General features: G+C 49.8%; 1 protein-coding gene across 4 annotated transcripts in view; it reads right to left on the bottom strand.

Annotated features, from left to right (window-relative positions):
* The window catches only part of DLGAP4 (DLG associated protein 4), a 143186-nt gene extending 120449 nt beyond the window's left edge, over positions 1-22737 (bottom strand). For all 4 annotated transcript variants that reach the window (XM_019972357.2, XM_019972356.2, XM_070801612.1 and 1 more), the window contains exon 1: positions 22519-22737. The gene's annotated coding sequence lies outside the window, so the exon portion shown is untranslated. The remainder of the gene's footprint in view (positions 1-22518) is intronic.
* Between the last annotated feature and the right edge of the window lie 2072 nt (positions 22738-24809).

Genomic DNA, 24809 nt, shown 5'->3' with positions numbered 1-24809 from the left:
GCCCCTTTGCTGTCCACCTGAAACTATCACAGCATTGTTAATCGGCTGTACCCCAATACAAAATGAAGTTAAAAAAAAAGACTCTCCCCACTGAAATTCACTGCCCCTTGGTTCAGTTTGCATACTTTTGAACCCCCATTTCAGCCTGGAGCCCACTCTGCCATGCAGTAGGGTGGGTGTGGTCCTGGCCGTCTCCCCCACCAGACTGGGAGCCTGGGAGTTCAGAGTCCATCCACCACCCACCTCTTGGTATCCTGGCCTTCAGGGTCCCACAGCCATGGTCTCCAGCCCCTCAGATCCTTCAGAGACTAGAGCTGTAGCAGCCCCCATGGTTACTATACTTGTCGTACGGATGGCATTGCACACATGGTCATTCCGCACATACCTGAGCAATTAATTGCCTCCTCTTTCAAGGGTGCTATGTGAGTCATGCTATTCCTTGTATTTCTCTTTTTTCTTTGTCTATTAAGAAGGTCAGAGGCAAATGTATAGCCTCCCTTTAGCAAAGTATAACCTGGAATTATCTCATTTCTGTCTCTATTGATTCTTCTTCTGATCTCTTATTTCTTTTTCTTAATTCTATAAGGAAATTTTAAAAAAGATAAAGGAGAGAGGAAGAAAAGGAACACAAGGATGAATTGGGAAATAATACCTTAGACTCTTAGCTGTAAATGATAAATATTAGTTCAGAGTATAAGAGTGTTTTGCCCATGACAGGCCTTAGCAAAGCCTATGACTTGGCATTTATTATCTCCTCTAATCTCCACCATTCCCATAAGGGGCAGGTGGTATACGTGTTATCTCTCTGTTGCAAATGGACAAACAGAAGCATAAAGACAGGAAATAACCTGCCCCAGGACCCATGGTGAGAAAGAGCAAGAACGGCAACCTCAACTATCTGACTCCCAAACCAGTCTCCTTCACCACTGTGCTTCCTTATTTCCCAGCCACAGAACACTGGAACCTCTAGGTGGGAGGGGTCCTCAGGTTTCCCTGCAGCTTGAACTCAGGCCCTGCTCAACACCTGACTCAATAAGTATTTGCTTTCAAACTTTTCAAAGAAACTTTAAACCCTCGGGTAGAGGCCAAATATTAAAAATGTGAGCCTGGAGCTGCCATTAGCTCCAAGGTGAGCCTGAGAAATTCCATCTCCTGCACAAGGAGAACTCTGTGAAATTGCTCATGATACAGTGAGTGAGAGAAGAAGGCAAGAAACACCCAGTCTCCAACAGTAGGAGACTGGGAATATAACTGCCGTCCAGCCACACTGTGGAATATTATGCAGCCATGAAAAAGCAAAAGGTTCATTTCTAAGTACTGACCTGAGAAGAAATCTCTAAACCATAGGATACATGAAAAAAGCTGGCTGCAGATAAATTAAAGTACGGTTCCATTTATGAGAAAGGAAGACAATAAAACACCTATGCAAATGCAGAGAAAAAGCTCTAGGAAGATCTTTTTACATCTCCACCTGGATCCCTCCCCTGAACTCTGGACTCATGTACCCAGCTGTCCACTCAGCATCTTGGACATCTAACTGGCATCTCTAACTCAACATGACCAAGGCTGCAACCCTGACCCTACAGATCTGCTCTTTCCAGTCTCCGCATCCCAGTTTCTGATAGCTCCACCCTCCTAACTGATCAGACCCAAACCGTGGATTCAGCCTTGACTCTGCTTTGTCATCCTCACAACCAGCCCAGCAGCAAATCCTGCCATCCCATTTTCCAGACAGGAGAGGCCATGGTGGTCTCAGCCCTGGCCAGAGCCCACCCAGGCGCTCCTTTCAGCGCTGGGTGCCTCTCCTGATGGATGGACATGGGACAGTGGCCATGATGAGAGTCACTGATGGAATAATCAGTGACTACTGATTAGGAATAATCACAGGAACAATGTTAACAGCTATCACTTTTTTGGCAATCCATTAGGCCCAGGACTTGTCCTGCTCCGAATCCTTTACATCTCTCTTGACCTTGTCCTTGCCTCAGAGGACCTTTTAATAAATGGGCACAGAGAGATTAACTGGCTTTCCCAGAGCCACACAGCTAACAGGTAAGAGAGCAGGAATTCTAACCCAACGTGTCCAACTGAAACTCCAGAGGTGCCTGACAAACTGTCATGTTATGGATTCCATTCCTGGCAGCAAAGCAGAGTGGAAAGAGATTATGAGAAAGAAGAATCGAGAAGGGGGCAGGGGCTTCTCCTATCAGATATCAAAGCACATTCGACAGTTATTTGTGGTGGTTCTTAACAGCAGGTGAAACTGTGCTCTTAGGGTGTATTTGGAAATGATTGGGGCATTTTCCATTGTAACAACGGCTGGGGACAAGGGAGCGGTTCTAGCGGCATTGAGCACCAAGGTCTGAATCTGGGGTCCTAAAGAACCTATAACTAGCTGGATAGTCAAGCCCCCAAAAGAACTGTTCTACTCCAAATGCCAAGTTCTACTCCAAGTCCCTGCTGAAAAAAGAATGAGATACAGTAATTAGTGTAGAATTAAAATAGACAAAGGGGAAGACAAGGAGATCAATGAGACGAAACAGAACTCCCAGAAACAGATCCATAAATACACAGGCACCTTAACAGAAAACAGATGATATTTCAAATTAGCAAGAAAAGGATGGAGTGTTTCTAAAGCTGCTGGGACAAACTATCCGGGTGCTAAGCTGCTTCAGTTTTGTCTGACTCTTCGCGACCCTAAGGACTGTAGCCCACCAGGTTCCTCTGTCCATGGGATTCTCCAGGCAAGAGTACTGGAGTGGGTTGCCATGCCCTCCTCCTGGGCATCTTCCCAACACAGGGATCAAACCCAAGTCTCTTTCATCTCCTCCACTGGCAAGCGGTTCTTTACCACTAGTGACACCTGGGAAACTCCAAAGATATGCCGTATCTCCTTCTAATAATTTTAAAGGTTTGTTTTTCCTTTATGTTTCAAATTAAGCCTTTAATCCATCTGGAATTTTGTCTTTGCATGTGGTAGGAGGTAGGGAGCCTAATTTCATGTTTATATGGATAGTTTTGAGCTTCCCTGGCGGCTCAGATGGTAGTCTGCCTGCAATGCAGGAGACCTGGGTTTGATCCTAGGGTTGGGAAAATCCCCTGGAGAAGGGAATAGCAACCCACTCCAGTATTCCTGCCTGGGAAATCCCATGGACAGAGGAACATGGTGGGCTACAGTCCATGGAGTCATAAAGAGTTGGACACAACTGAGAGACTAATACACACACAGATAGTTTGGGGCTTCCCAGGTGGCGTAGTGGTAAAGAACCCGCCTGCCAATGCAGGAGATGAAAGACACGCAGCTTCAATCCTTGGGTTGGGAAGATCCCTTGGAGAAGGGCATGGAAACCCACTCCAGTATTCTTGCCTGGAGAATCCCATGGACAGAGAAGCCTGGTGGGCTACAGTCCATAGAGTCACAAAGAGTCAGGTAAGACTGAAGCAACTTAGCATGCACACATGCATAGCATATCTTTATGACCTCAGGTTTGGGAAACTGTAAATAAAAGCAAATAAAGGGGAAAAAATGATGCTTCATTTCACCAAAAATTTAAACTTCTAAATGAAAGAGACACAAAGATAAAAGAAAAGCAAAACACTGGGAGAAAATATTTGCAACAAACATAAAAAGGACTAAGATCTACATACATAAACGTCTTTAACAAGTGACTAAGAAAAGATAAAAAGAAAAAACTGGGCAAAGTATATGAACAGGAAGCTCAGCCTCTCTGATAGTCGGGTGATGCTAATGAAGATAGCTGCTTTTTCCCAGCAGACTAGCAAAATTGAACAGTGATGAATCAACTGATGGAGAGGGAATGAGGAACTCAGATACCTCGCTAATAGGAGCACAAAGCATCATAACCACCTTGGAGGGCAATTGGCAGTGTTTGTTAAAACAGAAAACCCTGCTTCCAGGGAAACGTGAAAACATGTCTACAAGGAAGTTCATGGCAATACTGCTTAAGATGAAGAACTGGAGATGCTGAAATGTCCACCAGTGGGAGGATGGGCAAAATGTGGTATCAACATCTAATGGAATCCTGCTCAGCAGAAGAAATGAATGAACTTACAGATACACTTGTACTTGGATAGATGTCAAAAACAGGGGAAGTGAAGAAAGCAAAATGCAAAGGTAATTCACTTATTATGACATAATTTATATAAGAAAATCATTCAAATAACACCCGTGAGTTTGGGTTTGTGAAAGCTCCCTCTAATAACTGGAAAGACTTTCAGCATTTCCTCCCTCTCTTCCTCCCTTTCTCCCTCCTCCCCTCTCTTCCTTCTTTCCTTCCTTCCTCCCTTCCTTCAACCTTCTCTCTCTCCCTTCCTGTGACATGCTTGCTCTGTGCTGACAGGTTCTGGAGATGAGGCCAAGGCCCCAAGTTGTAATCCCTGCCATGCAAAGCATCCCACCATGACCCCCAAGCCTGCCCTAGACTAAGCGCTCACTGCAGACCTCATGTCACATATCTCTTGGGGTCTGTGACGTGGACATGATCCTATGTCCTGCTGGTTTCCCAGGCTGTTGAGAGCTCTCCAGGAGGGTGTGGATGAGCTGAACTTGTGTCTTCCAAAGTGCATCAGCTGACACCAGTGTCACCAAGGAGAGTGGCTGGTGCGTTAAGTTCCTTGCCTTGCTTTCCCACTGTCCTCCTCTGTCACCACTCCCCATGTTTCCTTCTTCATTTGCTTTAGTGCCTGGAAGCCAGAGTAGAGTGTGGGGGGAGAGGGCAGCCAAGTCTTTGGGTCCAGGAGATAATCTCTCCTTGCCTGGGCTTGGGCATTAATACCCTAAGGTGGTAGGTGGTCATAAGAGCAGGTGGACACCTTGTCACAAAAGCCAAACAGGTGCCAAGGACAGCAGCCATGATCATGTCCAGAGCCTCAGACAACCACAACAGGGCCCTGGAGAGAGGGTGGTGGTGGACAGACTAATTGGGCATGACAGCAATCCTGTGAGGCATATTAAGCATGGAGCTGTTAGGGTGGCTGGTGGAGGAACAGCCAGAGCTGGCCCAGCCACTGACCCCCACAGCGACACTTGGCTCTGAGGCCCAAGTCTGCCTGCCTGAAGGAAGGTCTATCAGCTGGGGCCGCCAGGTGCTGTCCCTGCCTGGCTGCCAGTCCTGCTGGGTAGTTCAGGGTGGCAGGGCTAGGCCCTTCTCTGTAAGTACATTCTAATACTTGCTGTGCTGCCTTAGGGGGCGTCTTTCCCTTCTCTGGGTCTTATTTCTACTAACTAAACTGTCAGCCCTTTCCACCCACTGTCTCTTCTGATTCTCAAAATACAAAAACAAAAACCCCACCCTGTAAGGCAGTGATTCCATGTGAACATACTAAGTTACTTCAGTTGTATCCAACTCTTTGTGACCCTATGGACTGTAGCCCACCAGGCTCCTCTGTCCGTGGGATTCTCCGGGCAAGAATACTGGAGTGGGTTGCCATGCCCCCCTTTTCCATACAGTCCCTCTTTCAGATTTGGCTCATATATAACATATACCATTCAGGAAAACTCCACCAGATTCTAAGAGCTTATACTTAACAATCCTTTCACGCCTTCCTCTGTGTGTAAGACCAAGGTCACCCCTCCACATATCAGTTTACAAAGCCTGGCCCCACCCATTAGGCTGTGTAGTGCTACCAGCAACCTTCCTATTATGACTGAGGAAACAGAGGCTAGAGAGAGACAGAGTCCTCAGTCCACTTAAATTCTCTAGGCTTCAGTTAGCTCACATCTAGAATGGGGAGGGGATACATGTTAGTACCTCTCCTGTAGCTTGATGTTTGGAAATAAACAGCATAATACATTTCTTAGTTCTTCAAAAAGTGTAAACAATAACATGGACCCAAATCTCACCTCAGATACTGTTAGGGTTTTTTAATGCCAAGGCCAAAGACTCTGATCTCCCAACTGGGTTCCCAGTAAAGCAGTCCTGGAAATGATTCATGAGAGTCCCTGAAGACGGAACCACGGACAGCGTCCCTAGCTGCTGGGACCGAGCCAAACCCTCTCTTCAGTACCATGGACAGCACTCCACTATCCACCTCGAGGACAGGCAACCACGTCGTGCACACCCTATATACCCAGTACCAAGGTCAGTGGCAAAACCCCCTCTGCCCATGCTATGGTGGCATTGAAAGCCTCTTTTTTTTTTTTTTTTTCCTCAGCTAGTTACCTCTTTCTCTATTTTTAAGGCCCAGAACAGGCTACTTTTTTTTTCCCTGTCCCTATATGTAGTTATTAATTGCCATTGGCCTGTTTCCCTGTTTTCACCCAATGACTGAGGTACCTCAAGAAGGCTTTCTAGGGGTATTTGACTGGGAAAATCCATCTCCCTAGGCCAGGAGAGCCTCCCAAGCCTTCTCTTTTCTCACTCTTGGCCTCATTTCAGACACAAGTTAGTGATGGCCACTGGGCAGAGTGTCACAAGCCAAGAGTGGCAGCAAGGGCCAGGCCCACTGCCACCTCATCTCAAGGACTGGGCTCGCTGCCCTGTTCTCAAGATACTGAACAAAGAGGAAAAGCACTTCTGAGTGGAATAGATGCCTGTCCCCTCCCCCCTCCTCCCACATCACTCATCCCTGAGTCCATCTTTATTGGCTCCTTGCCCATTTGATGAGGACTAGATTCCTGCCCTGCCCACCTCCATGTCTGACTTCATAGGCCACCTACATGGTCTCAGAGAAAGCATCATGAGCTGCCTCAGGCCCTTCTTCAAGGACCTGCAGGGCCTCCGTTAACCAGGGACTGCAGAAAAGCCAGCAATATCCTTCTAAGACAGCAGGAGGGGAGGATGAGGCCACAAAAGAATACCAGTGTCCTCCTCTGATAAACAGGAAGAAGTCTATCTCCTCAGAGCTGTGATAAAGTGAGATGGTGTGTCCAACACTGAGCCTGGCTACAATAGGGGCTTAGTAAATTTCCATTCCTCTTCCCAAGAAGGAAAATACAGTGATGGTAATAGTGAAAAAGTTGGCTTAAAGCTCAACATTCAGAAAACTAAGATCATGGCATCCAGTCCCATCACTTCATGGCAAATATATGGGGAAACAGTGGAAACAGTGTCAGACTTTATTTTTCTGGGCTCCAAAATCACCGCAGATGGTGACTGCAGCCATGAAATTAAAAGACGCTTACTCCTTGGAAGGAAAGTTATGACCAACCTAGACAGCATATTGAAAAGCAGAGACATTACTTTGTCAACAAAGGTCCACCTAGTTTTTTTTCCAGTGGTCATGGTTTTTCCAGTGGTCATGTATGGATGTGAGAGTTGGACTATAAAGAAAGCTGAACGCTGAAGAATTGGTGCTTTTGAACTGTGGTGTTGGAGAAGACTCTTGAGAGTCCCTTGGACTGCAAGGAGATCCAACCAGTCCATCCTAAAGGAGATCAGTCCTGAATATTCACTGGAAGGACTGATGATGAAACTGAAACTCCAATACTTTGGTCATCTGATGAGAAGAGCTGACTCACTGGAAAAGACCCTGATGCTGGGAAAGATTGAGGGCAGGAGGAGAAGGGGACAACAGATGATGAGATGGTTGGATGGCATCACCGACTCAATGGACATGGGTTTGGGTGGGCTCCGGGAGTTGGTAATGGACAGGGAGGCCTGGCATACTGTGGTTCATGGGGTCGCAAAGAGTTGGACACGACTGAGCGACTGAACTGAACTGAACTGAACTGAATGAGGATCACTACTGATACTGAGTGCCTACTACATGCCAGGTGCTGGGTCAAGGTCTTCAGGGGCAGAGGAGGCAAGGATTATTAGACCAATTTTGTCAATAAGGAAATCAAGGCTCAAAGAGGTCAAGAAATAGGCCAAAGGTCATACAACCAACAAAATGACAGAATCAGATTTTCACCCTCAAATTCCAGGCTGCTTCCCTATCTCCAGGCGCTCTCTGATAACTACAATCATGCTTACTTCTCACCTGGGGCCCCAGCACAGCCTACTCGCTACTTGCTCATGTACAGTGCCGGAAGCTCCATGCCCAGCTACTTGGCAGTTATCAAGCTATTGGCCCCAGATAGTGGAGCAAGTGAGGATGGAGGCGGAGCCCATACCCCTTGCCCTCCCAGGAGAGTTCAGGGGTCTCAGATGCAGTCCCCTCCCATCTCTCTCCTACTGTGGCAAGCTGCCACTAGCCCACTTGCCTATGTAGTGCTTATCACCCAGCATCCCTGAGCTTCCACATGCAGCCTCTCACACCTGTCATACAGATGAGAACCCTGAGGCCCAGCAAGGGGCAGCACTTACTCCAGGACGCATGAACAGATGTGATCTCAGGACCCCAGGCTCCTCCAGACTTCTGCTCCTGCCCCAGACTGCAGGGTCAATGGGGCAAGCGTCCAGCGCGCTTGTTCACTCCTAGGTACCCAGCATCCACCCCAAGGCCTGGCCTGTAGCGATTTTCTGTGGAAACGGGTGATGTGTCACCCATTTTCTCTATATGGCCCAAGGAGCCATGCACACAGTAGGCCCTTAACGAATACTTCTGAAATGCTTTCATTCAGAATGCTTTATTGAGTTCTTAATGTACGCCAAGCACTGCTGTTGGTGGTGGGACCACAGCAGTAAGAAAAAGTAGATAGGAGTTCCCTGGTGGTCCAGTGGTTAAGAATCTTCCTGCTAATGCAGGGGACACGAGTTCAATCCCTGGTCTTGGAAGTTGCCACAGGCCAAGGAGCAACCAAGCCTGTGCACCACAGCTACTGAATCTGTGCTCTAGAGCCTGGGAACTGCAACTTCTGAGCCTGCGTGCTGCAACTCCTGAAACCCTTGCTCCCTACAACTTGTGTTCCGCAATAAGAGAAGCCACTGCAGCGAGAAGCCCGTGCACCGCAAGTAGAGACTAGCCCCGGCTTGCTGCAACTAGAGAAAGCCCGTGCGCAGCAGTGAAGACCCAGTGTAGCCAAAAATAATAAATGAGTAGTTTCTAAATGGGAAAAAAAGTCATAAGTAAATGGACATTCCAGTTCTTCTGTGACACCGATTGGAGTAAATCTGCCTGCTTCCTTGCTCATTTTCCCTATTCATTTTAGGTACTAAAAGGGTAGGGACTGCCCCTATCACGTCTCCAAGACTGTATACGTGCCCAGAATACAATATACGCTTGCTGAATCAATGAATTGAGTAGTGCAGTATAATAAAGACAGCCACCATATACTGACAGGGTTCTCTATTTGGTGCTAAATATTGAACTTATTTAAAAACTTTTTTGACGTGGACCACTTTGAAAGTCGCTGTTGAATTTGTTACAGTACTGCTTCTGTTTTACATTTTGGTGTTTTGGCTAAGAGGCATGTGGGATCTTACCTATACAACCAGGGATTGGACCTGCACGCCCTCCAATGGAAGGCAAGCTCCTAACCAATGGACTGCCAGGGAAGTCCCAGGTGCTAAATACTTTATACACACTAATATCTTCCCAACAACTCCCGTGAGGGGCCGCTTTGCAGTGGATGCTGCTAGCTATTTTGCTAGCCGTTTCTCCTCTTGCCTAATTGGCGGAAGTGCCCCGTCAGTGTTTATTCACTCCACCAGCTGCCCCTGAGGCAAGGATGGCCAGGTGACCACACTGATAAATGAGATGTAGGCAAAAGTCCACTGAGTAGGTCTTCTAGGAAACCTATTGTTTTCCTGATAAGAAGGGTAGACTCAGAAAGCATACAATCTTTATTTCCTTTGTTTTGCCTGGAATTCAGATACAACATCTGGAGGTGGAGCAGCCAGTTTGCAGCCATGAGAACAAAAGACACACGCCAAGGATGGCAGAGGCTTGGGCCCTCGATCGCTTGTTTGAAGTGCTATACTGGCCCTGGCCTGCTTCTAGGATCCTTGTTATATAAGAATAATCTCCTGGATGTTTGTATCACTGTTACTTTCTTTATTTCTTCTGTTAAACGCAGCCACATTCAATTCCAATTGATTCAGTATTATAACAAGTGAGGCCCAGAGAAGTCAAGAGATTTTCCCAAAGTCACATAGCAGGTAAACAGGTGTGGATTGGCCTCTAGGTCTAGTGTGAGTCAGTGCTTCAGCCTATGCCCACTCCCTCACCTGCGTGCTATCAGTTCCAGCCTGATACCCCACACCCAGCACCTGGCTCTCCTTTGACTGCTCTGGTGTCTGGCTTTAAGTTCCCTGATGTCTCCTCTCTTAACTGACTTCACCTGCCAGCTAAATATAGGTTTGGATTCTCCCTTCAAAACTTGACCCTTCTGACTGCCTCCAGCAGTGCACACAGCAGGCTGTCAATCAGTCTTTGCAGGCACATTTCCTGGTTCCCAGCTCTTCCCCACCAGAATCCTATGCCTAGCACCAGAATGACCATCCTCAAGAGCAGTTCTGACTGCACCCAGCATTCAAGGCCCCTAGGATCTGGCTCCTCCCCAACATTTGCTCTTACTGTTCCCTCTGCCCCTGCCCCCATACCCTGTATTTGCAGGTCAGCTCCAACTTCAGGTCACAGTGAGGCCCTCTCTGCCCACCTGCCTCGAGTAGGTACCCACCACCACCAGCCCGCGCACCCTCCTCTCTCAGCCACTTGGTCAGTTTCAGCACACACAATCTTGTTAATTTGCTGTCTGCCATCTATACCCTCCCCCCTGGCCCCACCAGAACTAGAGCTTCTTGAGGGCAGGAAGCAGGCCCATCTTTTCCACCTGTCTCCCCATGCCTGGCACAAGCCCAGTACTAGAGCTCAATCGGGACCTGCTGAATGAAGCTCAGGCTAGCTTCCCACACCTTCCCGCCTCCCCCGTTCTACTCCAGCTGAGCAGCACTACTCAGGCTTCCTGAACCTTCCTACTGCTGCCGAGACCCAGAGCCTCCCCTCAACTCCGCCTCCAGCCAGGCCTTCCTCTTCCTCCGTCCATCAAAATCAAGCTGTTATGTGTCTCGTGCCCTCAGGATGTTGCTTATAACTCAGCCCCAACAAAATTCAAACAGATGGGCATTCCAGACTCCAGGGTGTGAATGAAACTTTGGGACAGAGTGTGTGTGTGTGTGTGTGTGTGTGTCTGTGCATGCATGTGCACGTGCTGGAGTGTCTGGCCACCAACACTCTACCCTGGATGTGGCAGCTTCTCTATGTTCCTTTTCTTGCAAGTCTGTCTCTGGTCACCTCTGTCTGAGCTCATTTTGAGATGCTCCAATGTAGCTAGGTAGCTACAGCTGTAAGAAAGGAGAAGAGAAAAACACCAGTGTTTACTAAGCCCCTACTATGCGTCAGGCATTGTTCTAGATCAAATAATAATGATATGATGACGATGATGACAGCTGATAGTATTTGTAGAGCACTTTAGCATGAGCCTGACACCATCCTAAGGGCTTCTACTCAGATAGATGCTATTATTCCCATTTTACAGATGAATAAAAAGAGATTCAGAGAAGTGGAGCCACATCTGCCCAAGGTTACAGACACACAAGTAGTCTTGAGTTCAGGTCTCTCTAATCTGAAACCTGCTTCTCTGTGAGGTTAAGTTGGGCGACGCCCAGGGGTCTTGAAATACAGGGAGGAGGCTTCCTCTTGAAAACTCTCGCTGCCTCTGAGCACAAAGCTGGAAGCCACCCTTCCTGACCAGGGGCTCTCCTGGGGGCACGGCCCAGCTGGTAAGACTTACCCTAATCTGCAAGGCTGTAGCACGGGGCTCTGGTCCCCGAGGAGCAGGCCGGAGGAGTCGTGGGGTAGACGGAAGTCAGTGAGCCGGGGCTTTGCTTCCTCGGAAAGGCTAAAGATTTTCCCAACAGCCAGGGCCAAATTTATCTGCCAATCCCCCGAAGAGCTGATTCCAGCGTCTGTCTGGAAATGTCAGCCCGTGTGGTTGGAGGAACGCAAGCAGAGTTTTCCTCTAAATAGCAGGAAGCATATGGGAGGCGGATGGCGCCCGCCACCCCAACCTGCCAATTCTCACTCAAGCAGGAGCTAAAAGGGGCCCAACAAGGGTCTGGAATTCCTACCGACCCTGAGGGGATGGGGGGAGGGGAGGAGCTGGAGACACAGACAGTGGCAATGAGAAGGTCAGAAAGCGGATCCTGAAAGGGGGTCGGGCAGGACCACCTGACCCACACGCTGCAAGTGGAGGTCCTCGGATGGAAGTGACACACCCAGGAATTTAGCGTAACGTCAACGGGGAAAACCACTCACAGAGCACTTGCTCTACGCCAAATCTGGGTTAAACACTTTATTTGGATGATTTCACTTAAACTTTGCAATCAACTCTAAGACAGGGCTGCTATTTCCCTCCATATTACAGATCAGCAAACTGAGGCTCAGAGAAGAAAAAAACATGAACTCAAAGACTCTCTGAGCTAGAAAGGACCTTCCAGATTCTCAGCAGAATTACAAATACTCTACAGACTTCTTGGTCAAGTTGTGATGCAGCTGATGCTTGAATACTCCCATTGACAGAGAGCTCACTATCGTCTGAGTTAGCCCATCTACAGAGAATTCTTTGTATCCAAAATATTTCCTAACCTTAGCTGAAATCTCCTTCCCTGGAGCTTTTTCCCTGGGTCTGAGTGCCAGACCCTGCCCCTGCCTTCCCTCACAGAGAGAAAAAGGCAGGGAGCAAGGCCCCCTCAGGGTCTCTGGATTCCTTTCTGCAGGTGACACACCCAAGTTCCCTTGGCCATCTCTGCACCCCTGACCATGATAACCAGAGCAGCCCCCAGTCACCAGCACTTAATGTGTGCCGGGTACTGTGCAAAGCCCACCCACTCCCAAATCCTCCTCTGACCCTCCCCCCAATTCCTGGGGAGGGACTACCATCAGCCCATTTTACAGAGAAGCAAAATGATGCTATGCTTCATGGGAAGAAGAAACTTGTCTCCAACATTCAGCGGGGACAGGGGGACCCTGGAGGTCTCACCGGGTTGCTCCTCTAAGTCTCACAAAAGTGGAAGAGGTTCCTACTGGTCCCACCTGGGGACCATCTCACTGACACTGAGCCAGTCTTTGCCAGGCTTCTCCTCCACACTGGTCCACAGTGCCCCCAAACCCCACAGCCCCCTCCTCCCAGGACTGAAATGAATCCCCCCTCCCATTCTGCAGCACCTGCTAAGTCCCCAAGTCCTGTTCAGTCTCCCTGCTAACCGCCCCTCTGAGCCATTGCCATGGTCCTGCCCTGCCTCACTGTCACCAGCTCAATGTGCAAGTTTTTCTAACATTCAAACTGCCCTGCCCTTGGCTCCCTTCTACTCCAAGGATCAAATGCAACCCCCCTGGCCCAACAGCTGAAGCCTTCCTTCCTGGGACAACATCTCCAACCCTCATGCCCAGTGGCCTTAGAGCTTAGCAGGAGCAGGTCTGCAAAGACCTCGCCTTTTCCTTTACTTGGTTCAACCTGCTGCTGAGTCACTTCAGTCGTGTCCGACTCTGTGCGACCCCATAGACAGCAGCCCACCAGGATGCCCCGTCCCTGGGATTCTCCATGCAAGAACACTGGAGTGGGTTGCCATTTCCTTCTCCAATGCATGAAAGTGAAAAGTGAGAGTGAAGTTGCTCAGTCGTGTCTGACCCTCAGCGACCCCATGGACTGCAGCCTTCCAGGCTCCTCCATCCATGGGATTTTCCAGGCAAGAGTACTGGAGTGGGGTGCCATCGGTTCAACCTGCTCAGTTGTTTCTCCTGAAGAACCCCTATGCATCCTTCAAGACTCTGCTCAGAGGAACAGAATCAGTGCTCTCGCCCCAGACACCCCTGAGTGATTGGCACCTCCCTCTGATCTGCCATGTGTCGCCTGCCATCTGTGAAGGAGGCATCGCTGTCCCCAGCTGAACTGTGAATTCCCCCTGGGCAGGGGCTGCCCTAACGTACTGGTGTAGCCTGGTGTCTAGTATAGCGCCTGGCACAAGGCAGGTGCTAGCAAATGTCTGAGTGTGAGAAGAAGTGATTAAATGGGGACCATGGGGCACAATGAAGTATTAGAGATGACCCATAAAGTATGGTTCATGCATGTCACAGCTCTGATGTATCAGAAACAATAAATGCTGCTGCCACAATAAACAGGCACACAAAAAAGTGTGATTAATGAAGACTTTGCTGGCTGGCTCTGAATTTAGAAGGATATCGAGACGATCTGGCATGGTTGGAACTTCCAAAAAAAAGCCGTTCAAGTAGATGAAGTAACTGGGGCTCACTGAAGGATGGAAGGAAGGCCATGGAGGTGGCAGGGGTGAAAGAGACTGGGTCCACATCTCAGACTTGCCTCTAACTTGCTCTGTATTGTTGTATGGGTAGCTGGGCCTCTCTCAGCCTCGGTTTCTTGTATGTAAAATGCAAAGAGGGGTTTGGAGAACTGCTGAGGCAGATGTTTGTCCTAAACACTCCTCTGTGATCGGACTGATGTGACACTGTTTGCCTGCCCCCTCCATTCAAGCTGCCAGCAGAGTGTGCAGACGCTCAGGGCTCCTTGGCTTTAGAACCCTCTGGCCTGAAAATGCTATGGTTTTTCCAATAGTCATGTATGGATGTGAGAGGTGGACCATAAAGAAAGCTGAGTACTGAAGAATTAAACTGTGATGTTGAAGAAGACTCTTGAGAGTCCCTTGGACTGCAAGGAGATCAAACCAGTCAATCCTAAAGGAAATCAGTCCTGAATATTCACTGGAAGGAATATTCCAGTGATGCTGAAGATGAAGCTCCAATACTTTGGTCACCTGATGTGAAGGACTGACTCCTTGGAAAAGACCGTGATGCTGGAAAAGATTGAAGGCAGGAGGAGAAGGGGATGACAGAGGATGAGATGTTGGATGACAACACCAACTCGATGAACATGAGTTTGAGCAAGCTCCGGGAGTTGGTGATGGACAGGGAAGCCTGGCATGCTGTAGTCCATGGGGTCGCAAAGAGTCAGATATGACTGAGTGACTGAACTAACTAGAGTCTGAAAATATAGGTCCCTGGCAGCCCTCCCAGCAGGTCATTCAGGAGACAGACCTCTGCACAGGTGGATGAGCAGTGTTCTGGGTATGCCTCAGGCAATGGCAGAACTGTGGACTTGATCCAATGTGGGAGATGTTTAACTGGAGGTAGAGGGAACAGGGGCTTCCCTGGTGGCTTAGATGGTAAAGAATCCTCCTGCTAATGCAGGAGACCCGGATACGATCCCTGGGTTGAGAAGACCCCCTGGAGAAGGGCATGACTACCCCTCCAGTATTCTTGTTTGGAGAATTCCATGGACCGGGGACCCTGGTGGGCTACAGTCGATAGGGTTGCAAAGAGTCAGACATGACTGAGTGACTAACATTTTCACACTTCAGAGGAAACAGAGAATGAGCTCCCCATCTCTGGGGGCATGCAAGCAGTGACTGGATACATTGGGACAGGAATAGAGGGTGACCCAGGGTGGGGAGGAATTCAGACCAATAGATATCTAAGCCCCCCTTAAGGGGCCACTGGGTCTCTTCTCTCCTTCCCCACATGGAGCCTCGACCTGACCCCTTCGAGGCTGTGCTCTCAGCAACAGCCAGACTGAACTTGCTCACATTTCCCTCTTCGCATGACATCCCTCCAAGGCTCCCCATCACCTTCAGGATCAAGTTCAAGCTCTTATCCTGGCATTCAAGGCCCGTGTGATCCAGGCCTGCTGCTGTTCATTCAGTTGTTGTTCTCCTACAACACAGGCCTCCAGGGGCCTCATGCCTTGTAACTCATGGCCTTGGACACATTGTTTTGTCTACCTACAATGTTCTTCCTGTACTCCTGGCTATTTAGCTTAGGTGTCACCTCCTCCAGGAAGTCTTCCTTGCTCCCATGCTAGGCATCATGTTCTCTCAGCCCCAGTTCACACACCCACATTACAGGCGAATCATCTGTGGGCTCCTCTCACTCCTCAGGACAGCTCTCCTCCTGGCCCAGAGTGACTCTGACACAAAGCCAGTCGAGGTCTCCTGAACTGAACTGCTGCTTTAGAGATTCTGATGTTCTGATTCCAAAAGAGTCCCCTCAGAGAGATTAGGACTCCTTTTAATAGCTACACTTTTTTTTTTTTTCCCCTGATTATGAAAGTCACACATCTTGGGAATTTAGGTAAGTACAGGAGGGGGAGTTTGCTGTGTTTAGCTATTGCTGGGTCTACTTCCCAGGTGGCGCTAGTGGTAAAGAACCTGCCTGATAATGCAAGAGAGGCAGGAGATGTGGGTTCGATCCCTGGGTAGGGATGGTCCCGGGAGGAGGGCATATCAATCCACTCCAGTATTCTTGCCTAGAGAATCCCATGGACAGAGGAGCCTGGTGGGCTACAGTCCATAGGGTCGCAAAGAGTCAGACACGACTGAAGCAACTTAGCATACATGCATGGGTCTACTTCAGGATCAGACTTTGGGGAAGCTATGCTTCCCCATTCTCCACTGATAAAGTTCTAGTATAAATTTCCTCTCCAGCTAGGGGGTGGTGGTGCATAGGCCCAGGATGCCAGTCAGAGGACTTGACTGAGGAATGGGAACACCCACAAATGAGACTGATCATCACTAAGACTCTGTTCTGGGACTTGTGTCTGAGCTATCTCGGAAGAAGTCTTGCATGCTCCTCTGGACAGGCATCTTATTACCTGTACAAGAAAGACCTATAAGAACATAGGAACAACTCAGAGGGAGCAGACTTGAGACACGGTGACTAAAAATCAGGTCCAGTGGTTAAGTCTCTGTGCTTCCACTGCAAGGGGCACAGGTTCGCTTTCTGGTCAGGGAACTAAGATCCCTCAAGTCGCATGGCATGGCCAAAAAAATAAAAAAGTTTAAAATAAATAAATAAACCAGCAGTAAAAAAAAAAAAAATTGGGTCCTAGTGACAAGGTTTGAACCCCTGAGACCAGCCGAGCCTGAAGTTGGACTTGCCTCTAGACTTCACATTCACAAATCAATAAATTCCATTTTTGTTTAAACCCAGTTTGGGTTGGGTTTTCTATCACTTGTACCTACAGAGTACTCTGAGTGATACAAGCAAAAATAAAAATAGAATTTGCCTCTATTTCACCATTCAGAGGAAACCACTATCAACAGTGAAATGGTTGTCCTTCTGGGCAGGAGCATGCATATATTGATATTTCTTAACAAAAATGAGATCATACAATATACACCATTTTATAATCTCCTATTTTTCCTTCAACAATGCACCGTGGACATGTTTCCATGTCAACAAGTATAGATCTATGGCATTGTCTTCACTGCCACTGAGAACACTATTGTCTGGCTGGACCGTAATTTATTTAACTATCTCTTGCTGATAGATGATTGGGTGGTTTCTAATTTATCACTGTCTTCAGGAAAGGTGCAGTGAGCTTACTTGCAAAACGCATATGCTTGCTCTTGCTGGATTATTTATGACTAAGATTCCGTGATTTCGAGAGTTTGACTTCACCAGTGTTAGTTTCTCTGCTTGAGATTTCAGATTCCCTGAGTGTCTGGAAGGTAGCATCTGTCTTCCCAGGCAGGATAAATGGTTATCAAAAAAGCAAATCCAGGGCATCTCCATTAAGAGTGTCTCTGGCGAGAGACTTCCCTGCTGGCACAGTGGATAAGAATCCATTAGCCAAATGCAGGGGACTTGGGTTTGATCCCTGGTCCGGGAAGATTCCACATGCCTTGGAGCAACTAAGCCCGTGTGCCACAAGTACCGAAGCCCTCCGCAGAGCCGGTGCTCCGCAACAAAAGAAGCCTGTGCACCGCAGCTAGAGAGTAGCCTCCACTCACTGCAACTAGACAGCCCGCACAGCAATGAAGACCCAGAGCAGCCAAAACTAAATAAGTAAATAAAATTACATTAAAAAGAGATGTAAATGTGAAAAACAAACTTTAAAAAAAAGTGTCTCCAGCGAGAGTGCTTATTGGCAGACCCGAGTGAGTCGGTGACGATGTAGTTGGGGAGCGGGGGTCCAGGGTGCTGCTGGCTTGCAGTCCAGCCAGTCATGCGCACCCTGTTGAGCTGCGTGCCTCCCTGCGCCTCATCTCCCACCTGGGTCTGTCTCTCAGTAACTGAGGGGAATGGCGAATGCGGGGACCAGCCAGCACCGAGGGTCCCAGTAGGATGTGATGAGCAGATGAGCACACAGGAGGTAGCTATCACCTCTGGAGGTCACAGTGGGAAAAGCAGCGGCCACCAGGGATCCAACAGTGGGATTGTTCCAGACTTCTAGTTCTCCATAGTTCGCTGAGGCCCCACAACCCCCGTCTGGTGCCATTATGCAGGCATCCTACCCCATTCATCTTTATAATGTCACCATTCATTTCCTTCAGCGCAATGATGGAGTCTCTGCTTATTCAGTTAATTTGTTTGGGTGTCTGTATAATATCTGTCCCTCCCCAAGGCTGAGCGCTCTGCGCGGGGCACAGACTAGCAGGGACTAGTCCTCAAGAAGGGCTTCCCAGGTGGAGCTAGTGGTAAAGAACCCGCCTGCCAAGTCAGAAGACATAAGAGATGCGGGATCGATCCCTGGGTCAGGAAGATCGCTTGGAAGAGAGCACGGCAGTTCACTCCAGTATTCTTGCCTGGAGAATCCCATGGACAGAGGATCCTGGTGGGCTAAGGTCCATAGGGTGGTGAAGAGTTGGACGCAACTGAAACAACTTAGCACAACACAGCACAGCACTCCATAAATGTCCCGGGAATAAAGAAATCTCTAACTAATACAATTATGTAAAGTTTAAAAATAAAATAAAATTAAAAAAAAAAAAAGAAAAGAAATCTCGCTGGGGCTGGCGCCCTGTCTGTAGAGCAGGCGTCTCTGCTTCTGGGCTTGGAGACACCTTCTGCCATGCCACCCTCTGGACCACATCCCCAGCGCCTGTTTGGGGACCCACAGATCTGCCTTAGAACTTGACTCTGTCCATGGGTTGCTTGGAGCTTCTGTGTCAGGTGCCTGCGCTGCTGGGACCCCCTGCCCCAAGTGGCGCTTACTGTACCCACAGGACACTGGGCCCTGGAGATGGCCAAGCTGATGGAGCAGCTCCACCCCTCACTGGCAGTGTGGACTTGGGCCAGTCATCGCCTCTCTGGAAGCCTCAGTCCCCTCACCTGTAAAATGGGGTGAATTCCACTAATCTCTCGGGGTTGTTCCAAAGATGAAAGGAGACAACGGATGTGCCTAGCGCACAGTGGGTCCTCAGGAAATGTCGCTTCTGCACTACGTGCAGTTAGCTCAGAGGTGGAATCTGATCCTGTCTCACCTGGATGACCTGCTTTTACCTTCAATGATTCCCAGGTGAGCCCTAACTTCCTCCCTCAGTCTGTTCCTAGGGAGACCCACTCTTACCTGTCAATGCTAATCATTTTTTTAAATTTGTTTTGTTTTGGGCTGCCCTGGGTCTTAGTTGTGGCACGTGGGATCTTTTGTCATAGTGCGCAGGCTCCACAGCTGCTGGGCTCAGCGATTGAGGCGTGGGGCTTAGTCACCCTGTGGGCATGTAGGACCTTAGTTCTCTGGCCAGGGATCGAACTGCGTCCCCTCCATTGCCAGGTGGATTCTTAACCACTGGACCACCAGGGAAATCTCTGTCAACACTTATTCACTGGTTAAGTGTTCTGCTTTGACCCCTTGTCAGACTCAGATACCTCCCGTGTTGCCTACAACACAGACACCCATCTGGTGTCCTAAGGCTTAAGAACATAATGGTGTCGATGCATGTCTGAGGGACAAATGTAGGAAGCCCTGCCCTTTAGGGGCAACTTCCTAGCCCTCGATTTCAAACACGGGACAGTGATACGGGGCTGAGTCCGTCTGTCCTGTGTCTCATCCCATTTCTCCCAACTGAGTGCCCTTTGATTATATAATAAATAACACTATACTTCTCAAAGCCTCACTTCTCTCCTCTGCAAAATGGGTAGAATTATAGAATCTGTGAGAATTTCATGAAATAAGGTAAATGCTTTGCAAAGAGCCAGGCTTTAGTAAGTGCTCAGGAAGTATTAACCATTATGGTTGTAATTGCTTTTTACCCGTTATATTGTGAAATCTAATTCACAGAGAAAAGCACACAAAACAGAAATGTTTACTGTAATAAATGATCACAAAACCACCTGGGTCAGTGACTAGAACACTGCTTGCCCCTAAGAAACCCCTCCTGCCCCACTCTTAATTCTTATATCCTCTTTTCTTCATAAATTTAATCCCTTTCTAGATTTTTATGATCCTGTTACCATTATTAATAATAATAGGCAAATGAAAAAAGAATGCACGGCTGTCCCATCCGCACCCAGCCAGGCTCCTGGACCCCTGGCTGCCTCCGCCCTGGGCACGGAGACTCCCCATCCATTTCCCAACTCTAGCTTTGGCTGTTCTTTAAATAACCAGCTTGTTAGCAAAATAGCAGCAGTAACACCTCCCTCGCTGCCACCCAGGCCTCCATCTTTCAGCGCAGTGCTGACGGCTGTGCTCCCAGCTCGTGCCAAGGAATCCCGTTCTCCGTCACTGGGCCACACATGCCATGGGCTGCCAGCTACGCTGTGTTCTTGGCGGCCAAGATCCTGCCCCCCTGGCTGAGCCCGGCCGGTGGGGGAGGGGGCAAGTCAGCACAGAGCGGCAGTAATTTGAGGGAAGGACTAGAAGGTTGCCAGATGAGTCCTCTCCCCCAGGTCCATGGCTCAGTCTCCCCATCAAACTCCCACAGGGTCACCAGGAGCTTAACTGAGATGATGAAGACAATGAAGCATTAGCACACCACCACCATGTCCGTGCTCAGTCACTCAGTCATGTTTGACTCTTTGTGATCCCCATGGACTGTAGCTCACCAGGCTCCTCCATCCATGGAATTCTCCAGGCAGTACTGGAGTGGGCTGCCATCTCCTCCTCCAGGGGTCTTCCTGATCCAGGGATCAAACCTGCATCTCCTGTGTCTCCTTGCACTGGCAGGCAGATTCTTTACCACTGAGCCACCCGGGAAGCCCAGCACAATGCCCGGCACATAATAACTGCTCATGAAATGCCCTGCTGTCACTCAGGCTGCACCTGTCACATACTTAGTCCCTGGGGAGGGCATGCAGGACCCTGGGGACCACCAGGAGTATCTGCCAAGGATTAAATCCCACAGACACAGCTCTCAGACCAGGTGGCCTTAGGACATTTTTTTCCTGCGACAGCTTCTCAAACAAATGCAAAAGCTGTCTATGGTCACTACAACAGCCTGGCCAGGACGGCGGAGCTGGGTTGGGGGTTAGCAAATTAATAGGGTCCTTTACATGGTCATTAGTACTAAGTGGGCATCACACAAGTGTGTGGCTCTTGTTCCTGAAGAAGCACTTCTATAAACGTTATCCACAGCAAACTTCCCAGCTTTTTATTAGCCTATGATATTTGCCTATTATCCATATTTATGAGTCTTTTCCCTTCTCATAACCATTCCATTAAGGAGGTTGATCAATTGTTGGCAGATGAGAGAATGGGGACCAGAGGGGCTGGCTGCCCTGCTGAAGGTCTGAGCGGACCGCCAGCTCTCTGGGGTCAGCAGGGACCAGTGGCTGCCCAAACGCCAGTGGGCTCTTGGGTCCCACTGGGGTCTGGGTGGAGGGAGGTAAGAGGGTCTTCCCTCCTCTCTATCTTTCCTTCCTCCCATGAAGACATGAAGATTTACTGTCTACCCACTCTGTGCCAGGCCCAGCTGCTGACTATCCGGTGGGGAAGGAAGCAATTGTTCCCAACCCTTGAGTTGCTGAGACCAGACAAGGAAATCGATCGTGAACCAACGACCCCATGTCATGGTGAGTGATAGCAGATGACCCTGGGCAAGCCCCTTGAGCACCTTTGAGCCTCGGTTTCCTCATCTGTGAATTCGTCACACCTACACAGCCTGGGGACACAGCAGGAGAGTGAGATGCAGGAGAGGGGTGCCTGGAGCTGTGGCTGGTGACCAGTGGGGTGACCCTGTCAGGGTCCTTGTTGCAGGAAGGGTGATGGGACCAGGTGTGGGTGCACAGAGGCATCCTCAGATGCATGTCAGAGATGCTGCAGGGCTGGGCACCTCATCCATGTTGGGGTCAGGCACCATGGGCACTGCAAGGGTGCCAGCAGAACGGGCTGGAGGGGCAGGAATGATGTGGCTCCCCAAGATTCAGGAACTCTGAGGACCTCATCTCAGCCCCCCATCCCGCCAGGGGCCCCAGAGGTTCCATGGTTTCCAGCCCAGCTGGCTATTCCCCTTCCCTTCTTGAGCCTGTGTCACCAACCCCCCAGCCCCTTGGGTTTGGAAAGAGCTGGCTTTGGAGATGGATAGCACTGGGCTTTCTCTGCCTCCTTGGGCAAGTGGTTTCTCCACTCTAAGGCCGTTTCCTTTGTAAAAAATGGGCACAATCACTGCATCCAACTTGTGGGTTGCTGGGAGGACTGGATGAGGCAGGGGGTCACACTATAAATTGAGCACAGACACACAGAAGCTCTCACTGAGGTCCCTTCACCAGCACGTGGGCGCTGCTAGGTGGGAAGACTGGGCATTTCCCAACCCATGCCAAGTGCAGGTCGGTGGGTGAGCAGCCCTGACTCCGAGTGCCCAGGCTGCAGCCGTGGTTACTTACCCACCCGGGAGCTACGTGCAGAGGGAAATTGGGAACCAGTCGGAAAGCAGCAGGTGGCGTCACCTCAGGAGCAGGCGCTGGACCGAGGGCTAGCACACACATCCTCTGGGCACTCGATCAGAGGCGCTGGCGGAAAGCAGCATGGGACAGGGCCCTCCAGCACCTGGAGTGACCAGGTTCTGGCCACCGGGCACCTGGCAGAGGGGGAGGCACGGGAGCCTGCAGGAATGAAAGGGAAAGTGTTAGTCACTCAGTCGTGTCCAACTCTTCGTGACCCTATGGACTGTAACCCACCAGGCTCTTCTGTCCATAGGATTTCCCAGGCAAGAATACTGGAGTGTGTAGCCATCCCTTCTTCAGGGGATCTTCCCGACCCAGGGATCGAACCCTGGTCTCCTGCATTGCAGGAGGATTCTTTACCATCTGAGTCACCAGGGAAGCCTCCCCGCAGGAATGAAGGGGGATGTCAATGAGGAGGTGGCTAGGGGTAATCTCAGGACCCTGAGACCCCTGGGTGGACCCCGGGGATGCTGGGGAAGGGGACACCATGGAGCCATCAGGATAGAAATGCAAGTGTCTGTACAACACCATCCCAGCTACATGGGCCCCCACATTGTTTATCAGAGGCAGATTTGCATGTCATGCATATTTATGATGCTTTCCCCACCACCCACAGAAATCCCACAGCAGCTGGGAAGTTGGGGTTCCAAAGGCTCCGATCCTCCCCCTCTTGCTTGTCCCTCTTTTTCCCTGGATGGGGGCGGTCAGGAAAGGGGCCAGAGTCACAACAGTCCTGAGTTCAAATCCCAGATGAGCCCTCGCTTGCTGGGTGACAGTGGGCAGGCAGCTACCCCTTTCCGAGCCTCAGTGTCCCTGCCTGTCCAAGGGAAATAAAAGTGCTTCCTCTGAGGGCTTCAGTGAGGCCCAGGACGGTAACGCAGGTAGGATACCTGGCGTCGAGTCTGTGCCTGATAAAGGCTTGCACGCTGGCTCGGTCCCTGACCCTGCACTCGGAGCAGGAGGTGTTGCCTCACCATCCCAGCGCCTCCCACATCACACGTCTCATCTCGTCTCACAGGAGAGGCCCAGGGAAGCCAGGTGTCCCTTTCCACCCGCCTCTGCTGAACAGGTGCCGTGGTCCCGCTTGGATCTTTAAGGCAGCAGGAACCAGGCTCTCCTGGAGGAGAAAAAGGCTCCCCCACCCCCACCATTCCACACCCATGCTCCCAGGAGCCTCTGGGTCGCTCTGGAGGTTTCAGGGGAAGCCCCCGCCCTAGTCCTCTCAGCCTCAGGTGGAGCCATGGAGACACCGAGCTGACATGGAAACATAGAATCCAAGGGGTGGGGCTGGGATCCTAACTCAGACCTCCCCCTCAGACCCAGGAGAAGGGGTCCAGGGGTCAGTTCACAGCAAGAATATGGAGAAAGGGACAGTGGTCGGTGGAGGAGGCTTGTCTTTTTCTCCTGGTGTAACCAGGACCCTGGAAAGCCCTCACGCTCTCTAACCTCCCTATGTCTGCACCTCTTTTGACCTCATTTCCCCCTCACAACCCTACAGTGTAATCTGCATTTTTCAAAGGAAGGGACTGGGGCTCAGAGAGCTTCAGGAATTACCCCCACTGAGGACGAGTCGGGGTATCTGATTTCAAGACCTGGCGCTTAACCCTAATGGGGTTAAGCCTCCCCAAATGGGGAAATCACCACCCCAGAAAAACAGGCGTAACCATCTGGATGAGAAGTGTTTAAATAGCAGAAAAGGAAAATACTGAACTCCAAAACATTCTGAATTAGCAGACACAAATTCTTAAAAGATTTCAAGATGAACCATGAGGCGTGAAAATTGCCAGTACATGAATATCCAGGGCTGGGGAGGATGTGTGCCCGACCACGCTGTCACTCTGAGCCAAAGTCAGCTAGAACCCAGAGTGGAAGGAAAAGAGGGGAAGGCCGAGGGAGGGGCAGGGAGTCCCAGGGCTGGCCTTGGAGTCGCCCCTCAGCTTCCTTACTGAGGGGCGGGGGCAAGGCTCTTCCAGACTCCCCGCTTTACAACAGGTGGGAGAAGCACGCGCGAGACAGCCTCTGAGGTTCTCGCCGGTTCTGATGATGATTAAGATTCCGGTTCTTCCAACAGGGATGAACCCCCAGAACATTATGTTAAGTGAAGAAGCCAGTCACAAAGGACCACATGGTACATGATTTCACTTATATAAAATGTCCAGAACAGGCAACTCTGTGTGGACAGGAAGTAGATGAGTGGTTGCCAGTCGGGGGCGGGGGGGATTGGGAGAGGG

The sequence above is a fragment of the Bos indicus genome, chromosome 13 (assembly GCF_029378745.1).
Source record: "Bos indicus isolate NIAB-ARS_2022 breed Sahiwal x Tharparkar chromosome 13, NIAB-ARS_B.indTharparkar_mat_pri_1.0, whole genome shotgun sequence".
NCBI lineage: Eukaryota > Metazoa > Chordata > Mammalia > Artiodactyla > Bovidae > Bos > Bos indicus.
The sequence above is the reverse complement of the archived record's forward strand: the minus strand, read 5'-3'. Positions and strand labels throughout refer to the sequence as shown.